General features: G+C 35.4%; 1 pseudogene; it reads right to left on the reverse strand.

Moving 5' to 3' along the window:
* Nucleotides 1–12,593: 12,593 nt before the first annotated feature.
* On the reverse strand, nt 12,594–17,405 carry LOC149845196 (cyclin-A2-4-like; annotated as a pseudogene).
* Nucleotides 17,406–22,872: the final 5,467 nt, after the last annotated feature.

Below are 22,872 nucleotides of genomic sequence, written 5' to 3' on the forward strand. Positions count from 1 at the left end.
GATTTCATCTTTCCAAAATTACAATCTTTGTAAATTAAATCCTTTTCATTAGAAAATTTTTCCCTAAAAAAGAAGAGATACATCTTTGAATAGCTTGGATGTCTAAGTCTTTTATGCCAAGTTTCAATATCTTTATCTTGGAGGTAATTACAAAAAAAATTCAAAGGGAGATTTAAAGAATCCATGAAGTAGAGATCTCCTATGGCCTTGCCCAATCTGCTTCCCGAACTAAAGATCCTGCAAGGAGTAACCCTTAGATGAGAAAGAGATTTCACATCCATGATCGGAGATTTGGAAAACCAAAAAAAGATTTAAATTTAATTTTGGAACACAATTTTTTTTTAGAATTTTTAGAGTCTAAGGTTTCAATATTTTTAATTTGCAAAGATGTTCCATCAACAGTAGAAACACAAGATAGTTTTGAATTAGTGCATAAATCAGATAAAATATTCTTGTACGGTGCCATATGAAAGGAAGCTCCTGAATCAAAAATCCAAGAACATATATCTGGAGGAGAGGATAAGGCTATCATGACACCCGAAGTTGATGGAGTTTGAGTAATTGTTAAAGTGTCTCCGATAGTTGAGAAAGGGAAAATGAGTCTCCTTTTTTAATTGATTCTTCCCTCTTTGGTGTGGATTCTTCAACGAAAGCCACCTTGTTCTTTAAGGTACCATTGAGCATGGGACAATTGGGTCTTATGTGTCCCGACTGATTATAATAGTGACAAATAGCTCTTCTACCACCACCATAATTATTGTTACCACTATAGTTATTTTGCCTCACAAAGTGTGAAGGTTTGTAGAACTGCATATGGTTGGCGAGTTTAGTCACCACCAACACTTTTTCTCCTTCTTTAATCATACCAAGAAGAGTTTTTTCTTGGCATATTTCGGCAATTGCATCTTCTAAGAGAAGAGGTTTAGATCTATGGGGAAGAAAAAATCTAACTTTTTCAAATTTGGGGTAAATCTCATATGAAAATTGAAAAAATTATTCTCTTTTCATTTGTTGCCGCCTAAGTTCCACATCTTCAACGGCAACCCACTTAGACTTTAATAGTGCCAATTCATCCCATAGAGGGGATAAAGTACTACAAAAATTGCGGACACTCAAGCCCCCTTGCTTGGTAGTCTCAATCTTTTCTTGCAAGATCTTTTTAGGTATACATACCATTCATAAAGAGCTATGCCTCAATGGATTTTCAAAGTTTTGCAATGTTGGCACATATTTTGAGCTCAACATTGTTCATAAACCATGCAATTTTTGTTTGCATGAATACTCTCCCAATCTTCCACCTTAGATTGATGATCTTCAATGGCCTTAATTCTGACATCTCCTTCTAGAGCCTTCTCTCGATCTCTTTCTAGTTTGGTGAGCTTGAGTTGAGGCTCGGGGATAGTGCCCATCATAGTGCCTTATTTATCAAGTTGGGCCTTCCATGGTGCCCAACCAACTCCAATAGAAATACATAAAGGATGGAACATGTTTACTAGTATATTTTCTGGCTTCCTTGGAATGTATAAAATAGACATTAAGGATGGAATCTTTGCTAACATGGGATTAATCAAAGTTATTCTACCTGCCAAGAAATGCAATTCAGCACCAGATTAGGTTGTCAATTTCTTATGTAGATGGACATGGAATCTGCAATTACGTAGCCCATTTTTTAGTAGAGAGAGAAGTGAAAATTGACAGTAGGGCCCCTATCCAAATTCCCTAGTCAATGACTAAATTAAGTAGAGTAAGTTTACCTAAGAGAAATTTTCAAATACAAACATCCACTGATTGCTAAGTTGATCCATTGAATCACAAGATAATCTAGGCCAGTGGACTTCCTCCATAAGCTAAAGCAGTTGTGATAGCGTGATGCTACTTGCTCTTGATGAAGCCCTTAAAACTAAAGTGATCTTCAAAAGAAAGCTTAACTTGAGTTAATATATCTGCATAAAGAAATCAGGCTATTGTTAAAACCATTTTATAGAGTTCTACTGGACCAATCATATGTATGAGTTTTCAAAGGAAGAGAGATAACACAGCTTATCCTCAAAGGGATTTCCCATCATTTTGACAACAATAAGGTACACAATTCTTATAGAGATTGTGATTAGAAATGAAATGGAAGCCTTCCAAAATAGAAAATTTTACCAGAAGAAGAAGATTTTTCAGTTATATAATTAGTTTTTCAGTTAATTTTATATGATTTTTTAGTATTTATTTGAGATTTTCTATTTTTTATTGGTTGTTGCTTCATCAATAAAGCAAATTTTTTATTTGTATTTTTAAATATTTTTTTATAGTTTTTTTAAGTATGCTTTATGCCTCGAGGTTTACGCCTTGCATCAGTTTTTGGTGGAGTGCCTCGCTATGCCTCAACACTTTTCACAATACTGGGCTCTGCTGAACCTAAGCTTGGGTTAAGTAAAACCTGAACCCAAGACCTGGGTTCAGCAGAACTGAAACCCGGATCTAGGTTCAGCAGAACCGAACCCAACCTGAGACTGGGTTCGGTAGAACCTAAACCCAACGTGGGTTCAACAAAACCAAATCCAAGTTTGGGTTGTGTTCTATAATTCTATTATAAATTTAGATGAATTTTATTTTAATAAAATGTTATTTTTCTGTTTGACTTGTTTGATTGGTATGCAATCAGCTTGACTTGACTTATTCTTTGTAGTTAATTTGATTTATTGCATGAATTTATGCATGATGAATTGATGATATAATAATTATTTTTATTTCATTAGTAATGCTAACTTAAAACTGTTAAAATATATACCCTCCCCGCACCCAAGTTTTTTTAAAGTGTCGCATCGCCGCACCCGCACCTATGTGACATAGATGGCAAGTTGATAAGACATGACTAGTAGTAGTGTAATACCCGTGAATTTTACCAGATAAATAAACTTGAAATTTATGTCTTTGAACTACTACAAGGATACTTTCATTGTTTTATCTAATTGGATCTCGGATGTCCTATTCGGATCTTCGATGTCGGATCCTTAAAATACTATTTGGATCTTCGATAATTGGATCCAGATAAATACCTAATAGAAGATTTTAATTTCTGGTTCGGATCCTTGATATTGGAACCTCGATATCATGGTTAGATTTGATATTGGATCAAAAACTTATTATGTGGATCTGCGAATTTATAATCAGATCTTAAAGGGGAAAACTTTACATAGGATCCATAATAGTTTATTTTGGAGCCATATTCATCTACTGAAGGTTTGGATCCAAATTACATCATTTGGATCCATAGTAAATTATGGGGGATCCATAACATGGTCATTGGACCCAAATAAAATTTCAACTAGGGTTACATTCAAAAATTAAAAATCAATACTTTAAAATCTAAGAGGAGATCTGGATGCACGGATCCGGATAGGCCCAAGTGTGGACTCATTGAGGATTTGAGTTGCGGGTCATGGTCGAACCAAAACCGCACTCGCTGTCACGTTAAGTGAAAAAAAAGGGTAAGATTAGAAAAGGGTTCAACCGCTACAGGGTCGAACCCGATAAGGAGAGAGATGGGGGAGGGCATTAGAGTTCAAAACCCTAATGTTGTGCAAGTTTTGGGGGAGGGGTTTTGCGTAGCTGCAACGTGAAGGGGAGGGTAACAAAACCCCTTCCTTTTCGGGCTCCTTCCCTACTTATTCCCTTCCTCCCACTCCCCTCTTCCTCCCACTGTACCTCTCTCTTCCCTCTACTTCTCATCTCTCTCCCATTCTCTCCTACCCTCTGTCTCTCGTCTCCCTCCTGATTTCTCGCCCGGCGGCAAGATCGTCGGTACTGACGATCATGTTCTTGCGACAGCGGCTACCTCTTCATCCTCCTCCTCTCGTCGAACAAGGTAGGATCCTGTGCTGTTATTGTAGGTGTTGATTGATATCTTGAATGGGATGGGGTTTGTCGAGGGAAGGAGTCTGGGTTTTCGTAGGTAGTTTAGAAAGGGGTTCTTGTAGGGATCGATACCCCCTTTCTGATTAGATATCAATTGATCTCTGGCTGTGGGTGTTTTTGTCATGCCGAAAATTACTGTGTATTGCATGCTCTGATGCTGGTGTTTGAGATTTCGTTGGCTGCTACCCAGATTTGGGGGCTTTCGTGTACAACTCCAATTCGAATGGAGTATGGGGGTTATGGGTGCTGAAATCTAACTTGATTGATATATTTTCGGCTGCCATGGAACCCTATTTGATCATGGATGTGGGAAAACCCCAAAATCAACAAATTTGGGGATTTTCGACAACAGTGAAATCCATATGTTCTTGTTCTAGTTTTATAAGCTTGGAAGATATGATGGCATGTTTTTGTTTTAAGTTTGGAGTGAAATGAGTGAGGACTTGTTTTGGCAGGGGTGTTTGAAAAGAAGGATCTGAGTAGTTTAGCTGTTGGTTTTGTTCAGTATGGTATGGTTTTGTCTCTTCAGTAATTTGTGTGTTTTATCATACATATCATTATTGGAGCAGTTTATTGTTATGTTCTGGCAAATTGATATGAAGGTGACATTGTGACTATGTTGAATTATTTGATTTGTGCCTGGAGATGGACTTGACATGCATGTGTTTCTTGTATTAATTTCTTTTTGCTGCTGAAACGTGTGCAATCAACATTTTAGACATGAAATCTATAATGACTGTTAAAGGATTACCTTACAGAAATTCTTTGCAAAGCATTACAGTTTGTTTCCGCATGTAAACACTGTGCAATTTTCTAGTGAATAAATGTTCAGAACTCATGATCTACGGTAGAAGTTACAGTTATTATTGAGATTGTTGTCTTTAATGAAAATCTTGAATTAATAAACAAAGGTATTTTGTCCTTGATGTGTTGTAGGTTTTGAGCCTACTGGCTAATGTTGATCAGTTTGTGCATGTTCTGTACAATGATAGTGAAATAGTGAACATGTCATTTAGTTAATCAAGTCTATACTAATGACAATACAGCGAGATCTTGACGTTTCAAATTCATGGATTATATTTTAAGCAAGGTTTAAAAGTTGGTGTCCAGCCTAAGAAGTTATCTTTTATCTCTTTAGAAACCAAGTTTGAAAGTATAATTTACTTTCCAAAAGAGTATCCACGGTTTTAAGAAAGGATTTTGCTTATTCTAAAAATTTTGTTTTTAGAAAGTCAAAACCGTGTGGTCCCCATTTGATTTAGAAAGCTTTTAAAGAAAAGTAAGCCTTTTTAGGTTGGATGATTTACCCTCCTTCAACTTTCCAAATTAAATTTTAATTGCAATTAAGGAGGGTGTTGGTTTTCTCAAATTCGTGATTGGGTATTTAAGGGTCCTTTTTCTAACCGTCCATAGTGAGTTAGCATAAATTAGGTTTTAATTATTTTAGTTAATTATGTTAATCTTAGTTAGTAATTAGGTCTTTAGTTAGATAGGTCTTAATTAGGATTTAATTTATTTAAATTAGGTGTATTTATTTAGTCATTATTATTAATTGACTTTGTTAGTTTTAATAAATTAGAATTTAATTTATTTGGGTTTTGACTTTAGTTATTGTTTAAGGGAGTCAAACGATTTGATCTATTTAGGAGGGGCATGAACAGAGTCCAAGTCACATTTTAAACCGCCGTCACTGATCTTTAGTTGTTTATTTGACTTTAGTTTTGATTAATATTAGTTATAGGGTAAGTTAGCTTAGTTAATCATTTGCTTGATCTAACTAGATTTTAGAAATAAGTGTTTAATTAAATCATAATTGATTATTGCGTGTTGACTTCTATATTTCATTTAGTTTGTTGTAATCAGCATTATGTATCTTCATCCTTTAGTTAATATAGTTAGGTTTGTATTGTTTAGTTAAGATTAGTTGTATTTGATTTATTAGTTAGATTAGCTTTCATCGTGCATTGCCTAGTTAGATTATTTTTTCGTAGAGATAGTTAATTGCATTCATTAACAGTGTTTTACTAGTCATTTAACAACATTTAGGATTGTGTTAGTGTTTGGTTTATATTCATAGTGTTTAAGATAGACTTCTAAAGTGAATAGTGCATTGAACTCAAAATCCGATTTTTGCCCTGTCGCACAATCGTTATTTTATGTGCAAAATTTTCGATTTTTCAAAAATTTCTTTTTCTGTTCACTTTATTGGTGTGTTAACTGACTGCATACCAAATTTCAACTCATTCCGAGTTGATTTGGTCTGATTTTTAAGCGTTTTGTGAAAACAGCTTTTTCGGATTTTAAAATTTCGGGACCTGCGATATCTAGATTTTCCCTGGTTTTGAAATGCTTATATCTGGAGTTCCAGATATTGTTTTCTAATTCTGTAAAAACTGTCAGATTCTTGAATCTTTTAGTTACAGAATAGAACAAATTTTGGGAAATTTGAACTTTGTTTTCCCTATCAAACAGTCAGTTTACGACAAGCTATCAGAAGTCTATTTTGCACTATTTAGGGGTAAGATTGTAATTTCACTGGTTTAGTCATTTTCGGTGTATGTTCATTAGTTTCTGCATTTTAATTGCTGCATATGCATCATCTCGCATAGTTAGACTTAGATTAAGTAGTTTTAGAATTAGTTTAATATTTCATTTGTTATTTTAGTGTAATTAGGATTGGTTTCTTGAATTTCTTAAAAATTAGGTTTAATTTCATTTCTAATTTGATTTATTGGAATTATCTACTAACTTTGCATTTTCCTGTGTTATTAGGTTGAAAAGCATAAAACATTTCTAGGGATTCTTGTCCAAGTGCGAAAATTTGAGATTTGGCGAAAAGACAGAAATATCCTTGGCGAGCAACAGAAGATTGAAGTGCTTTTCTAATTAGTTGTAGTGTTAATTTGTAATTGTATTAGCATTGTATTTGTGACTGGTGTTTATTGATTAATAAATTGAATTTCTTAAAAATAATTGAGTAATTCCCGTTCCCTGTGGATTCGACCCGTACTTACCACTTTTGTGGAAAGTCGGTTATTTACTTTTGGTTGACGATTTTCCAATGATTTTACTGAAAAACTATCTTTTAAAAAGAGCATTCATAAAAATTCAACCATGATCGAAAAAAACCCAACTTGTATATTTTTGGTTATGGGTTAGTTGTAATAGATTCATTAATTCAATATATTAAAATATATATTTTAATTAGGTCTGATATGATTTGAATTACTGTAAAATCAATATATTAATCAGAGTCATGTTGATTTGCTTGGTAAGGGTTCATGGGAGCTCTTACTGGGGAAGTCAGAGTTCGTGGCTCTAATTATATTTTGACATTTTTTTTTCAAAAAGGTTCACAAATTCAGTTTTAAATTATATCAGATTTGATATAAATATTTATGAAAGAGATATATGTGAGTTCAATCATAATTGGTGAGTTATAGTTTTTGTGCAAGGATGCCCTATTTTTGAGAAATAGGCTTCTACACAAATTGTATTTGATATTCCTGATTAGATCCATTTATGACAACTTAAATGTGTTTATTTTTATGATAAATTGAGCATAAGCATGATCGTATTTGCAAAGCATGCGAAATATGAATATAGACATGTTGATTGCATTGTGATTTGACAAAACATGTTTCAGTCGTATAGTTTCAGGCTAGTCTAGCTACGAGACCTAAATAACTTCAGAGTGATTTAGAATTGTGGTTCATAGATTGATTTATATTGTGATAATGATGCATGCTTATTTCTAATTATTGAAATTATGTGATACTGCATGAATAAATTATTGAATAACATGTTGACATGATTCATTGTTTATGAGAATGCATGTAATGGTTTGAGAAATAGTATTTGTGAAATGCATACACGGTGATAGAAATCTTATAGGGTTGCATGGTTATTTGGGTGCTCAATAAAATGCTAATTTAAGGTTTCAAAGAGGGAACAATGAGATGAGAATGCAGTTGCTTAAATGGTAGACTCAATTACCTATGGTCTAATTAATAAGATAACCCTGAGCAGGATTTCAGTTATACCTTTATCGACGTATGCTGAACCCAAATGGTCTTTGGTCTACCTTAGATAGGGTAGGTGGTATTAAACTCTCTAGGCCTTTTCTTTCTTATTATGCTGCGAGGGACAATGCTTCGACGGTCCCCTAGCTCAGAGAATTTAGGAGGGCCAGGACTGTCTCTTTGTCCTAGGTGGGCATGCCTCTGGGTTTTCTGCAGAAGTGTGTGGTCATGATCATCGTATGATACAAAGCCATTCTCTCAGACATATTCTTTCTGAGCACGCCACTATGTTTCCTTCTCCAGGTGGGATGACTCAGTCAGTTACTCAAAAAATTAAAGCACATAGCATAATAAACACCTGAGTAGTCTAGTCTTTTTCGTAGAGGGCCTATGCATACCTAATAGATTTTTTGGTAATTAAGTAAAACTGATAATTATATGATCCTAGGGGTTATTTATCAAATTTTAAATTTGATACTTATTTAACTATTTAATTATATATTTTTGAATAGATGCATGTGTGATCATCGCAAAATTTTTTCCTATGCTCTTGTGGTTTCTCTCTCTTCCTTCTCTTTTCCTTTTCCAACCTCTATTTTCCTCCTTTTTGAAGGGAGAAGAATAAAAGAAAGAAAAGAAAGAGAGAAGAGAAAAGAAAAAAAAGAAAGAGAGAAGAGAAACTATTTTTGCGCGGTCTCACTTGACCTTTATTTGAAAACATTTAGAAATTTAACTCGCCTCCGTTTTGAAAATTTGCGGGAAAAATGGAGAGACAGGATTCGCTCGTCGGTACGAGGTTCGACCGTTCCTGGCGCCTTTACCAGGGGTAATTGAACCAATGATCGAATCTATGCCCTTTTGCTTTGCCTAAATATAATCTAAGAATTTATTCTAACTCTAAATGCATAAAGAGTCATGCTTGTGCTATGCAAAGATGTATGCTTCTTTTGAAAAGATGTTTTGAAAATTTCCAAGTGTTCTGAGATGGACTTGATAAGGGAGTGAAGAAATGATTTAATCTAACTTAGAACTTGAGATAGATCAGAGGAGTTCTAAGTTTTTGAAGTAAATCAAAGTTTGGAAGAATAAATGAGAAAGGATGACTTGAAGTTTTGAAATGAAAGGAAATGAAATTTGAAAGTCAAAATGGACTTTGAATTTGAGTTTGAATTTAAGAAAGGAAATGAATATTTGAGATGGATTTGAGTTTGGATTTCTGAAGTTTTGAAATTTAGAATGGATTTGAGAAAATCAAATGGTATTCAAGAATACAAATGGATTTAAGAGATTCAAATCAGATCCAAAAATGGAATTGAAATCTAGAATTGGAATTGGATTTCGGATCCTAAACAGAGTGAGATCTGAGATTTGGAATCCGAGATGGACTTGAGTTCTGGATTCTAGAATGGGTTCGGATCTGAAGTCTGAGATCCAAATGTAGAATTGGGTTCTGGATCCTAAAGGAGAATTGGATCCAAAGTCTGAGATCCAAAAGTGGAATTGGACTCTGGATCCTAAAGAGGAATTGGATCTGAAGTCTGAGATCCAATATGAGTGTTGAATCCTGGATCTTAAAGAGGAATTGGATCTGAAGTCTGAGATCCAATGTGAGTGTTGAATCCTGGATCCTAAAGAGGATTTGGAGTTAAGAACTTCCAAGTTTAATTTGAACTTGAAAAATGAATTTTAGAAATTGAATCTTGAATATACAAATGAATTTCAAAGTTAAATTGGATTTTAAATTTAAGATAGAATTTGGAATTTGAAATACAAGATGATTCTGAAGTTTCAAAGTCAAATGGGACTTTGAAATTGAATTCTTGAATCCTTTTGAGAAATAGAATTGAATTTGAATTTATAAATAGGATTTGATCTGAGAAATGAAGGAAAGAATTACTTGGATTTTATGAAAAAGAATTTAGAAATATGATGCAATTCTATCTAAATGATGAATGAATTTAAATTTTTTAAATTGAATTTTAAAAGCTATTCCATTCTTTAGATGAATTAAAATAAGATTGAAGATATAGTACATCCTTGACTATGGTCATTGAATGTATTATATAATAATCTATATTTAAATTCAAGAGAAGAATAAAATACATTCGGTGCTTTTATAGAATTTAAAATGAAATTGACTCTTAATATACCCTGACTATGGCCATTGTTATATATTTTGAGTCAATTCTAAGTTAAATTCTAATAAAAGGAGAAAATATTTAAGGAAATATGATGAATTTTGAAAATGGATCCAGTGTTACTTCGTAAAAGATAAAAATCCTAAGTTTTGTCCACACCCTGACTATGGCCATTGATGTGGATCATCGACTTAGGATCAATTACCTCTTACGAAATGGTGCACGTGCCATTCGTGTTTCACCATTTGTGAGAATTTGAGAAATAAAGGAAAAGATGCATGAAAACAAGTAATTCATGGTATTTTACAATGCTCATTCATTCTAATCTAAGACTGGAAATGTAAATTCTCATTTAAGATCTAATTTTTACAACATATAAAGTTGAATTCACAACCCCAAGTAATATTTTCCACATATTCCCTACAAAAAAATGAGTTAGCATGATCATAGAAGAAAATACTTCCTTGAAGGCAAAATTGCATGTGATTGTACCAATCCTAATGCAAGATGCTATGCTCATACTGAATGAGAAGGGCATATACAATGGGTGAAGTCAAGGGTCAAGATGATCTAAGATGAATCAACCTGAAATATGGTAGTTCCTGATGAACTACTATAGTAAAGAGGATACAGTGGTTCATTGTGAACCATTATGAAAGAAAACTACTAGGGTAGTTCTTAATGAACTACTATAGTAAAGAGGGATTACAGGGGCTCTTTGTGAACCATTGCAAGAGATAATTTGTAGTAGTTCCTGACGAACCACTATAATAAAATAAAAAGGAGACCACGGTGGTTCATTGTGAACCACTGTGAAATATATTTCATTAGTATTTATATGAAACAGTAGGGTTCAGTATGTTACCAGAATATCTTTGATACAAAGCACACCTTAGATTCTTACATAACATTTTACAGAATGGACTGGGTCTGTTCTGACCCGATCCAAAACATTTACATATATCAATTTTCTTACACCTTTAACATTGATGGATGCTAATGACTGTATAAAGTTGCAGACATGGAGCAGAGGTACCACATCAAGTTCACGTTGAGACTTTTCCCAACTGATCTGGATCTTTCCAAAATTTCCTATTACTAGCAGCTACTGACACAATTCTGTATTGTGATTTAGATGGCTTTTGTTACTTTTTGTCAGCATTGAACTCTGTTTTTACTGATGTGCAGCAGTGAATGTGTGCACAGTGATGTGCACATATCACAAGTGAAGTGCAGCAGGTGGTGTGCACTTGAAGGAAATTAGCAGGAAGGTGAAGTGAAGCACTATGCAAAAGCAAGTGCTGAGATATTACAAGCTGTATAAGTGAAGGGGTGACGCTGTGGTGACATATACACTGGGTACTGTTGCTGAGGTGAGTATGTGAATCATGTATAATGGTTGAAGTGGGGATATATAAGGTGGAATGAAGATAGCGCGAGTAGAGAATATGCAAAATATCAATAAGAAAATGCCAATAATAATTGATCTGCAGCAAACTTTGGAGAACTAAATCAACACAAAATCGGTAAGTAGAGACAGGTAAAGGAAATCAGAATTTGTACTTACGCAATCGCCCGACCATCTAAAGTTGATGTTCCTCGTCCAAGTTCGTCCAATGCTACTAAAGAATTACTAGTAGCAGATAACAACATGATGACAGTCTCATATAGTTTTTGTTAAAAAAAAAAAATGTACCTTGACCTGCAGCAACGTGTTCTTTAGGACCAGAAAGGCTTGGAGTCCCCTTTAAACATGAGATACCAAGGATGGTGGGCCTACAGGTTGGCTTTTCAAAATATTTACTTGCAGCTGCTGAACTTGACCAAGCATTTGGCTCTGCAATTAAGGAGACGAACTGTTGTAGCTTGGGATGATATTCGCAGAAGCAGATGATTAATCTCTGTGAGATGCTTTTTAGTTCAGATTCTCTCTCAGCTTTGGCATTGAAAATTCCTTCTATGAGCATCCTGAATTTTGGAGTCCAGCATCTGCAATATCCCTTATTCCGGGGAAGCGAATCAGAGTTTGATCTTCACTTTCAGCAGGTCATCCCTGAATTTGGAACAACCAGGGCATTATGATGGACATGGTGGTGGTGATGAGTTTGAAGATTCTTTTGACGAAGCAATCGCCACATACTGCTGGAACAAGCTAATGGCTGATGAATCCCAGCAACGTATTTGAATAGCCCATCAACTAGGAATTTTGGCAAACGAACAACTGTATCCCTGAGAGCCCCATAAAGCGCTTTACTCTTGGCTAGTTCCTCGTCATGGATAAAACTTCAGAGTGGGAAATCCATTTCCCACCTTCAAAATCTGAGTGCACAACTGAAAAGTTGTTGATACCTCTACAAATCTCTCTTTTTTTTTTTTTATCATTTTCTGTCGATTTGTCTACTAGGTGGGAGTCAATAAATCCAGCTCCACCAGTCACCAAGATTCGCAATTTGGACAGACAGAATTTAGAACTGTGTGAAGGTGATGGCATCTGAGGTGGCTTTGAAACCGTAGCCTTGACATCCACCTACAAACGATGAAGTTTAAATACTGCAACTTTTAGATCCAATACCTTATGATTCCTATAGTGCTCAAGGGTTGAATTCCAAGGACGTGATAATTGATCGAGTGTCCATTTGGCAAGGAATAAGGCAGATGCAGCGACAAGAGAAGGAAGGAACTCCAGGAATCCATAGTCAAGTAATGTAAGTTCTGCTAGATAATTTGCCAGGAACTCCAACGCAAATATACGATCCATCTTGTATGAAGCTTGTGTTGCTCGTAGAAACCTCCTGAGAAAGGTCTTTGTAGTTGGTGTGGCCAACTCAAAGCACAAATGCTTCAAAACATCAACCTTCAAAAATCTGTTACTTATTGTATGCATTATCTGTAATCAAGCAGAAGTCCTCCACACGAGGTGCACAAATCTTTTCATATTTCGATGCAATAAACATACATGTAATGTCAACTAGCTGTAGCGTCTTCCTTTCAACAGGATTGTCAGAGAGGAACTTATCAATGTAGTAGACTGTGAGATAAAGTGTGTCTGGAACAAGCCTATATTCTTCACAGACCTCAACAAGCCAGTCTATAAGAATTGCACGCATAACTGGAGAAATATCCCATTGAACCATATTCATGAAATTATTTGATGGCTGCTGTTTCAACTCAGCTTCTTGTAAGTAAGCATAAATGTCTGGGGCGTAAAGGCGCCTTCATATCTTGCAATATCCCCACTGAAACTATTGTCTTTTGAGTCATGCATTTCTGGGCAATCTCTGATCACGATCAGGCATTTGAGAATTTCATAACGAATGAAAGAGTTCCATCTTCTTTAAGACCTGAATTTTGAAATCACCAACTATGATCATGTGCTTTGAGATTTTGACAAAAACACTTCAAGCTTTTTCCATCGAGAACATTGATTCCCACAGAATGACGCTTTTGCTTATCCACGTTTATCATCCTTGGGGGAGAAAGGGACGATGCAACAAATATAAGAGGTTATGATGATGATGCCATGAGGATATAAAAGGAATCAGGGTAAACCAAAGCAACTGGTTTCTCAGTGAGGCACATCGGATTTTGCTGCAGATTATGCAACAAACTGCATATTGAGTGTTGTTTTCACCGTGAAAACCACCAAGGTTTCGTATGACTTCTTGCAGAGCCTTGCAACGTTCAGAGAGAGTCGGATGCGGCTAGTATGTTACCATAGATACAGGATTGGTGGTTATGACACAAAATTATATACAAATGGTAAGAGCACATGCAAGATGAAACGAGACACTCCTGTTGCCACTAATATAAAACAAAAACTCATTCGCTCAGACCCCATGCCAGGAACGCAGGTACAATCGACCAAGCCATCTTGGTTTATGGAACAGATGACGATAATAAGAGAAACCAAAGCAAGCCGGAAGCAGAAATCCAAAGCAAAGTAAAAAAAAAGAAAAGAAAGAAAGAAGAAAGACGTGAATCAAGACAAACAGAAATTATAACAAAATAGGAATCGTAATCAGATTAAAATAAGAAAGAAACAGGAATAGGGACTGAAATTTAGAGAAAAATAAACGAAAGTTCACAATCGATTAATACTGAGATCAAAACAAAACTAAAATAACAAGGTAAGCAAGAAATTTAGGATGTAGGAACAAGATCGTTCCGTCGATTTCGCACCGGGATGGGTTGGTATTGCACAAGCAACATCAACGCCACCAAGGGTGCATCAATGAGGGGAAGGGTTCTTACCTGATTCTCGCAGAGTTTCCAAAAAAGGGAAGATAGAAACTGAAGGAGAAGAAGGAGATTGGGTGGCGAGGCAGAGGAACGATCAATCAGAGAGAGAGAGGTGCCATGGTAGGGTGGAAACAGATCAGATGTAGGAAGAAAGATGCGGGGGTGAGAAGCGGTCCCTTGAAGAGGCATATGCAACCCCTTCTTAAAGAAAAAGAAGACGAATCCAGAGGGGTCGAGCTGTTGGAGATCAAGGGTCGATGGGAGGTTCGGTTGGTGATGGGCGGAGGAGAGAAGGGAGGTTGTTGCGGCTGGAAGCCATGGAGGCTTCGAGAAGGGGGATCTTGCCGATGGGGGTTTCGGTGAGAGAGAGGGTGATGGGGATTGAATGGCTGCAGAGGGGTTTGTTGCAGATGGACGAAGGATGGGGGGGGGGGGGGGTTGCGAAGTGGAGAGAGGCGGTCTCTTCGTTAAAACCCTAAAAAAAGAATTTCGCCACACATACCCCCCGTTACTTTTAAGATTTTGCCGAGGGGGGTTTCCCAACAAACTTTTGCAAAAAAAAAGGGTATTTTTCAAAAACTATTTTTTTTGTGTTTCTTTTCCACTTGTATTTTCCAATTTTTTATATTTTTTTGAAATAAAATCCTAAAGTTTTACGAAAAAAAAAACAAAGATAAAACACTAAATTTTTTTGTGTTTTTCTGAGAAATATTTACAAAAATGTATTTCCAATAACTTCAGACCATTTTGGGGAAATTTCTTTAGAAGAAGGGGTTTGGACCCAGATTTTAAGAAAATGTTCGAGTTTTGACACTTGAATCGAGAAATACAATGTGATGGATCCAAACGGATGTCGAATGGACTGTCCGAGCTATTTAAAGGCTATTTTTGGTATTTTCTATAATTTTAATTTAAAATTTAAACAAGGAGACTCAGATTTGGATCTGGATAATGGATTCAGATCCGAAATCAATTTAAATATATGAAATGAATTTAATTTCAATAAAACTAGAGAAATGAACTGGAATTTAGATTTAAAATGACTCATTTATTCAAAAAATGAATTTATGGGCAAAAAGGAAATATTTAAAATTTTGAAAAATTTGGGGTGTTCACAGCATGAACGATTCATTGAGTTAATAAACTGTTAAGTATTTCAGTTAATCTCTTTTATGGATGGTTTAGTGAGTGTGTTTTAAATATAATGTGTCCAGGAGGTTTAACTGAAAATCTAGCATATTAAATTGATTTCAACTCAATATTTTTCGATATGTTGCTCACATAAGTAATGGTATTAGGATTTTTTCATTTGGATGCCTTTATCTAGAACTTTATTCTAAGGAGCTATTAACATCGGTGCATACGCAGACTGACTCTTTAGAGCTTAATTCGGTTAAGGCAATGCCAATGATAAAATACTTAAATTGATAAATATTCTTTTATGTAATGGTTCAATCAGATTTTTTAATGGTGGTTCCGTACTAGATCTAGTACTAGGAAGCTAAGACATGATCGTTCTTGCGCTTAGGTGGGTTGTTCGGTACTTGGTATGGTTGAAACGTATCCGTTGGTGAGATCGTTGCATTATTACATATCAGAAAGGAAAAAGAAAATCAATGTGTTACCTTTTAAAAAAAATTACTAGTATTTTTTGGTTGAAATTTATCGGGCCATTACAGTGATACATAAAAGCTACTGAGTTGTGCTGAAAGTAATACAAATTTGGTTGATGAGCTATTTATCCTATGTTCAAGAATTTAACAATCAAAACAATAAGATTAAAGTTAAAGTCATGTGCTTACACATAATGGAGAAATGTATCTCTAGACGAGTACCAAACCTTGTTGACCACTGCGACCACTTCCTCGAAGTCACACTCTTTCTTGAAGGCTCACTCTCCTCCACTTCTGAAACCTGGGGAGGAGGAACCTTCTGTGCACTCTCATCCACTTTTGAGCCTGAACTCTCCTCCACACTACTCTTCACCCTCACATCCTCCTAGGAAGGAGGAACCTCCTGTGCACTTTGCAACCCAGCCTCACTCCCATCCACTTTTGGGCCCTTACTCCCCTCCATTCTGCTCCCAACCCTTGGATCCTCTTAGGGAGGAAGAACCTCTTGTGCACTCTGCAACCCAACCTCACTCTTATCCACTTTCAGGCCCTTACTCTCCTCTACTTTGCTCTCCACCCTTGCATCCTCCTGGGGAAAAGGAACCTCCTATGCACTTTGTAGCCCAGTCTTAATCTCATCCAATATTTTGGCAAAAACTTGTCAACCTTGTTAAAGCTTCAGCTGCATCTTTGGGCAATTATGAAACTAGTCGTTATTATCTTGGTTTGAACAAAGTTTTTTATGTTTAAGCCTGGTGAGAGTGTCTTTTTTATGCATTACATCTGATATCGATTGATAATGCATGAGATGCATGGTATTTTATCAGAAATTCATGCATTTATATTTGATTTTATGGCTTAAGTACCCATGTTTATGATGTTTGAGGTGCAAAGAGGCTTCAGTTCGAATTTTACGTGAAACTGAGTCAAAACAAGGGAGATAGAATGACTTTAAGGTAATTGGATCGGTTTTCGATGAAATCTGGATTCAGATCTGACCCAAAGATTCCACCATGGACCTTGGATTAGATCCAAGTCCAAATCTACCAAAGAACCCAAGATCCAAAGTGAAAAAGACCAAACTACCCTCAAAAGTGACGCCTAGAATAATTTTATAGTTTAGGTGGTGTTTTGAAAATAGCTTTAACATAAGACTATTTTAGGAATTGTTTTAAAATATTTTGTTTAAAAGAAGGGATGCAATAACCTTAGCAGCCATCCAACAATCCTTTAGAACCCCCCCCCCCCCCCCTTCTACTTTCTTTCCCATGTCTTTTCTTCTTCTTCTTCTTTTCCTTCCATCATTTTCTTCAACGTTGTCTCTTTCACCTCCATCGGTTTTTCTTTGTATTTGGTGTGTGCTTTGTTGTTGTTTTTTTGTTCTCTGCAGAAACATCGTCTTAGTGCATGAACTCGGATGTGGTATAGCTGTACCACTTACCTTCACCGTTGGCAGCCGAGACTCCTCTTCTAGCAATCACCAACATCTCTTTTCTTCTCTATCGTTCTTTCCCTTCGACAACTCTACTCTGGGACGCATTTTAGCAAGAGGGCTTCAAAGTTGCAGCAAAGAGAACGCAAGTACGTGGTTCCAAGGAAGGCAGACTGTTTTCTTCTTTCTAGAAATTGTCGGACAACCCTTGAGGTGAGTCTTCTCATCCACTGTTTGTAGTTATGCATAGATTTAGATAGTTTTATTGAGTCTTAGGATTTTAGTTTGTTTTTCTGCATTGTAGTTTAGGTTTTAGTTTTAATTTCGATTAGTCTTCCTCTATTTTGCATCTTAGAATAGGTTTCATTTAGTTGCAGTTTTCTTTTTAGCATTTGATTTTTTTAGCATCGTCGACACCTAAGGTGAAGACCTTAGGTCTGGCCATGAGCACCTATTCAGCCGTGAGGGCTGGTTAGGTGGTTTTCTACCAAACCATGGTCCTCAAACTTGGTTTAGGTTAGTTTAGGATTAGTTTATAGTTGATTCTAGGTTGGAGTAAATAGATTTGTTATTGCTTGTAGTTAGATTGAATTTTGATAGATTAGGTTTGTTTTATTTGAATTCAGTTAAACATATGATAAATTGTTTTTATTTTAATGTGAATCTGGGTAGTTCTTTAGAATTTCATGCTAGATTAGGTATTGCACTTATTACTTCATAGCCATAGGGTCTAATTTAGGCGCATATTAAGCTGGTTAGGATTAGTTTAGATTTTCATAGTTTTTAAGTAATTGAAATTAGTTGTCGTTAACTTTCTTTTTGCTGCATATTTTGGAATTAATTACTCCGTTTTAAATTAGTTTTAATTTATCTTTTAGTTATAATTTAGTTGAGTTAAGAGTAGAAATTGGTAAGGTCAGTTTCCTTGTTTTTGTATTAGTCTAGTTTAGTTGTAGCCGGTAGCATAGTTTTCCTTGTTTCTATTTTAGTTTTTGAGTAGTGTTAAATTAGATAGTTTTTAGTAGGATTAGTTATTGATTCTCTTTTCGTTGGCCTCAAATTTAGTTAGAATTAATTTGTGTGCATTTTTAACTGTTAGTTCTGCGATCCTTTTGTTATTTTAATAATAGTATTGTTAGTATAGGTATAGTTGTGTAATTTGTTTTGTAGGTATTTTCTCTTAGATGTTGTTTCTTTCGAGAGGGGGATATCTATCATTACCTCTTTACTTGAGCCTAAAAGAGAGGGAGTTCTGAGCTTAGTTTAGGATTTGCTTTTATTTTAATCGTGTTTACTTTTATCACATTGTAGTTACAACGATAGTGTAATTCTTTTATTTTCTTTTGAAATATTAATAAAGCAAGGTTTTAAGTAAAATATTCTTCCTTATTTCCCGTTTCCGGAGGAGACGATCCGACTTGCCACTCTACATGAGTGTAAGGACTGGTTTTAAATTTATTATTTGGTATGCAATTCTTGTTCTAAAAAATAATCATTTGCAAAATCGCACCAAAATTTTGGCACCGTTGCTGGGGAACGACGTAGATAAGGTCTAATTCATTACTCCTTTATTGATAATTTTATTTAGTTAGTAAATATAGGCTTTAACTTAGTAAATATAGGTACATGATCTTTTGCTTTTTCATATTTAAGATTATTTATTTAGAATAGTTAGTGCACTCATACCTGACACAGACGTCAGTGTATGCAAGGGTGTAGATCTTTGGGCTTCCCATTGTATCCCTTTGTCGAAGATCCTGAGAAACTACTTCATTCTTCTTCAAGTCAAAATGAAATGGATGATCAAATGGAGCCTAATGAACCTATACACCCTTTGAGAGAGAACTTTCTACCCATAAAGCACACCCAGGCATCATGCATCAAGAGATCTGATGTAGGGGCACCACATTATGAGATTAAGGTCAGTGTTATTCAGATGTTGCCATCTTTTTATGGCCTTAGTCTTGAGGATTCCTACAAACATTTAGATGAGTTTCTCGAGATATGCTCCACAGTCAAGATCCAAAATTTTGGGAACGATGCCTTAAATTTGACTCTGCTTTCATTTTCGTTGAAGGCCAAGACCAAGTATTGGCTAAAATCCTTAGATTCCATAGAGACAGGGTCTTGAGATTAACTACAGAAGGAGTTACTCAAGAAGAATTTTTGATAGGTCGTACTAATCAGTTTAGGCAGGCCATCATGAGCTTTATAGAGCTCGAGGGTGAGCAATTTCGTGAGACTAAGAGAGAATGAAAGATCTCCTTAGGAACTGCCCCCACCACCACGTGCCGAAATGACAACTGGTTCAGTGCTTTTATGACGGTCTATCTGAACAAAATCATCAAATGATCGACTCTTCGTGTAGGAGTACTTTCATGTTAAAGAGCGAGGATGAGTCATTGCATCTGTTTGATACCTTGAGTGATAATTCGTTACATCATACCTCTACCTCACATGCCGGTTGGGCCTCACCAGAGATTGTAAAGAAGGGTGGTGCTCTTGAGGTTGGTACAACGATTGAGTTGCAGAGCAAAGTAGACTTGCTCATTCAGAAGCTAGATCAACTTCTTGGTGACCCATCACCTACTCATATGGTGTGCGCTAGCCCGACACATGTTATTATTGAGTGTCCTTCGACATCTCAGTATCTTGAATTTGTCCAAGAACAAGTTCAGGCTACTCAGGGGTTCGCCAAACCCATGAACAACCTGTTTTCTACTACTTATAATTTGGGTTGGCGAAACCATCCTAAATTGTAGTGACACTTTTTGAGTTAATTTAGTACAAACATTGAAGTTATTTTTCACACAATAAGTAAACCATTTTGTAGCATTTGAACAGAGCATGTGCAGTCACTCAAAATATGTGTATTCTTTGCTTGTGTTTATGCAAGTGGAAATATGTGTATTTAGTTTCAGCAGTTTATGTTTTCATTTTTCTCCTTCAGTCCTTTCTTTGCATAGGTCGTTCATGCATGAGACAACTATACAAATGTTACCTAATTGTTTTCTTGTTCTCATATTTTTGTAGGAAAAAGGGTCCAACTAATGGAAAGTTGGTATGTTGGGTGGATTTCGCTCTTAAGGCCTACTCAACTATTCATAATGATAAGAAATATAGTAGCCACAACAATCTCAAGCTGGAAACTTTTGACCATCAAGTTGCATGATTGAAATATTGAGTTGATATTTCATTTCATTTGAACCAGGAGAAAAGTGCCTTTTGAGATGTCAGCTGGTGCAACTTTACCATTCGACATGAGTTGACTTTGTTTATGGAATTTGTTAAATTTTCAAGATGGTATTTGTTAAAATTTATGTAAAATTAAGCCAGTGGCACACAGCTGAGAGTTTCTGGATTTTCCCTGGTAAATTTAGGCTCTGGTAGTTTTTTAACGTGTGTTGTCTAAGAGCAGCACAATTAGGCTTTTTGCATTGGAAATGTCATTGAGCAATTTTTTTAACCTGTTATTCCTCAACAATCGAGTCCAGCAATTGATCATGGCTTTTATGTCGATCGACACTCGGTGTGTTCTTGTGATCTAACCTAGTTCTTGTGCTGCTCAAGGGTGTGGGGAGCGTCATTTTGAGAACTCAAAGCACACAATGATGGACCTTCTTTCCTAGTTCTTGTGCTTAAAGCAGTTAACCAAATCTATCAAATATCAACAATAATGCTGTCATATATTGGTCGAGTTATATGATGCATCACTGTGTTCTGGTGATCTGTCAAATATCAATCGTAATGCAACCATTTAGTTTTAGAATAATACATTGCATTCAACAGGATTATATAGTTGGGAAGGCATCACAACCGATGTTGTAAGAGTACCATCCTTGAAGTAAGTAGATTATGGTGGGGCTAGTACAGTAATCAAACTGGAAGGGCATGAAAAGGATAATTTCTAAAAAATGCGACATCTTTTTCCTTTTCTATAAGTTTCTTCTTTTTCTCATAGATGAGGCTACAAAAGTGTAAAACCTGCAACTTTTATAGATTTTAAATAAATAAAAAATTAGCTTTACCTTTGAGTTAAAAATGTCTTTCTATTTCTTACATGTCAATTTTTGGGTATTTTATACGCACAAGGGTAAAATAGTCATTTGAAGAATTTTTTCAGAGAAAATATTGATAAAATATTTATATTAATTGTTTTAAAGAGCCACAAACTCATTTAGGGGTTTTTGAGGTGTTTCAAACTTAACAAATACACATTTTAATGGTTTTCAAAATAGTTTCTTAAAAAGTGTATTTTGGTCATAAAATTAATCATGGGAAGTATTTTAATTGAATAAATTATTATTTTTAGAAAATACTAAAAATCCTTGAACTATTTAAAATTAGATGAGTAATTATTGTGAATAAAATGTAAGAAACAAATTTGAAAAAAAAATGAGGATTTCATAAGGGACCCGAACTCTATACGGGTTGGACCCAACTGGGTCAACTCGAACAAATTTTTTTATGGATTTTTCACAATAAAACAAGTATTATGGCGAGGTTTTAAAACAATTTTTTATAAAAAAAAACTTGTTATTCGTTCAATATGTTTAAGTTTATTTTATTTTATTTATTTTTTAAACTATTTTTGTCTTTGGTTTGGGACCGAATCGAACCCAAACCGGGCCCGATTCAGACCCAACTCAATTCTCGCAAAAAGGGATGGGCGAGGCCATTAGGGCACTCGATAAGTAGGTGGTGCAAATGCACACACTCACTATTTTGTGAATATCTAGGACTGTTGTGATTGTAGTTCGGAGATCATGCTCAGCATGGTTTGAATATATGCGAATAAAAGTGATCTTATATTTTTGTAGTTTGAAGATCATGATTATAAATAGTGGAATATGGAGTGTATTTGCTGCATGTACATGTTTGAGCATGCATTTCATGAAATGTATGATTGCATAAAGTATTGTGTTTGACATGATCATATTGAATGCTTGTATAAATTAATAACTAAGTGAAACATGTATCATGAGTGCACATCATGGAATGAATGTATCATGCACGTGAATGTAAATGCGTGTTAGTGTGTCATATTTGTGTGTGAATTATGATATGACATGGATTATGCATGAAAAATTGAATAATTTATGACATGTTCATGCATTGTAACACATGTGAGAGAATCATGCATAAAGCATGTTGAATTTGAATCATACATGAAAGTATGTTATTAATGAATCATGCATGAGAACATGTGTAGTATGAATCATGACATGACATGACATGATCATGTATGAAAGTGAAAATGATTGTTATGTACATGCATGGGAACATGTAAGATTAAGTCATGCATATGGCATAAACTCTTTTAGTCAGGCGAGAGAGCATGAATTTTTGATATCATGCATGAGGGCATTAGAGGGTTATCCTTTGAGATGATAAAACTTGGCTTTGACCTATGACTTAATAATAAAGATAACCCTAGACCATGGGTTCATTTGAGACGCCAATGAAGCTCTGAGATGGTTGGTTTCATCCCGATCTCTTATCTTTCTGGGAGAGGAAAAGGC

This window comes from Nuphar pumila, chromosome 2 (assembly GCF_984573655.1).
Source record: "Nuphar pumila chromosome 2, dmNupPumi1.hap1.1, whole genome shotgun sequence".
Lineage (NCBI taxonomy): Eukaryota > Viridiplantae > Streptophyta > Magnoliopsida > Nymphaeales > Nymphaeaceae > Nuphar > Nuphar pumila.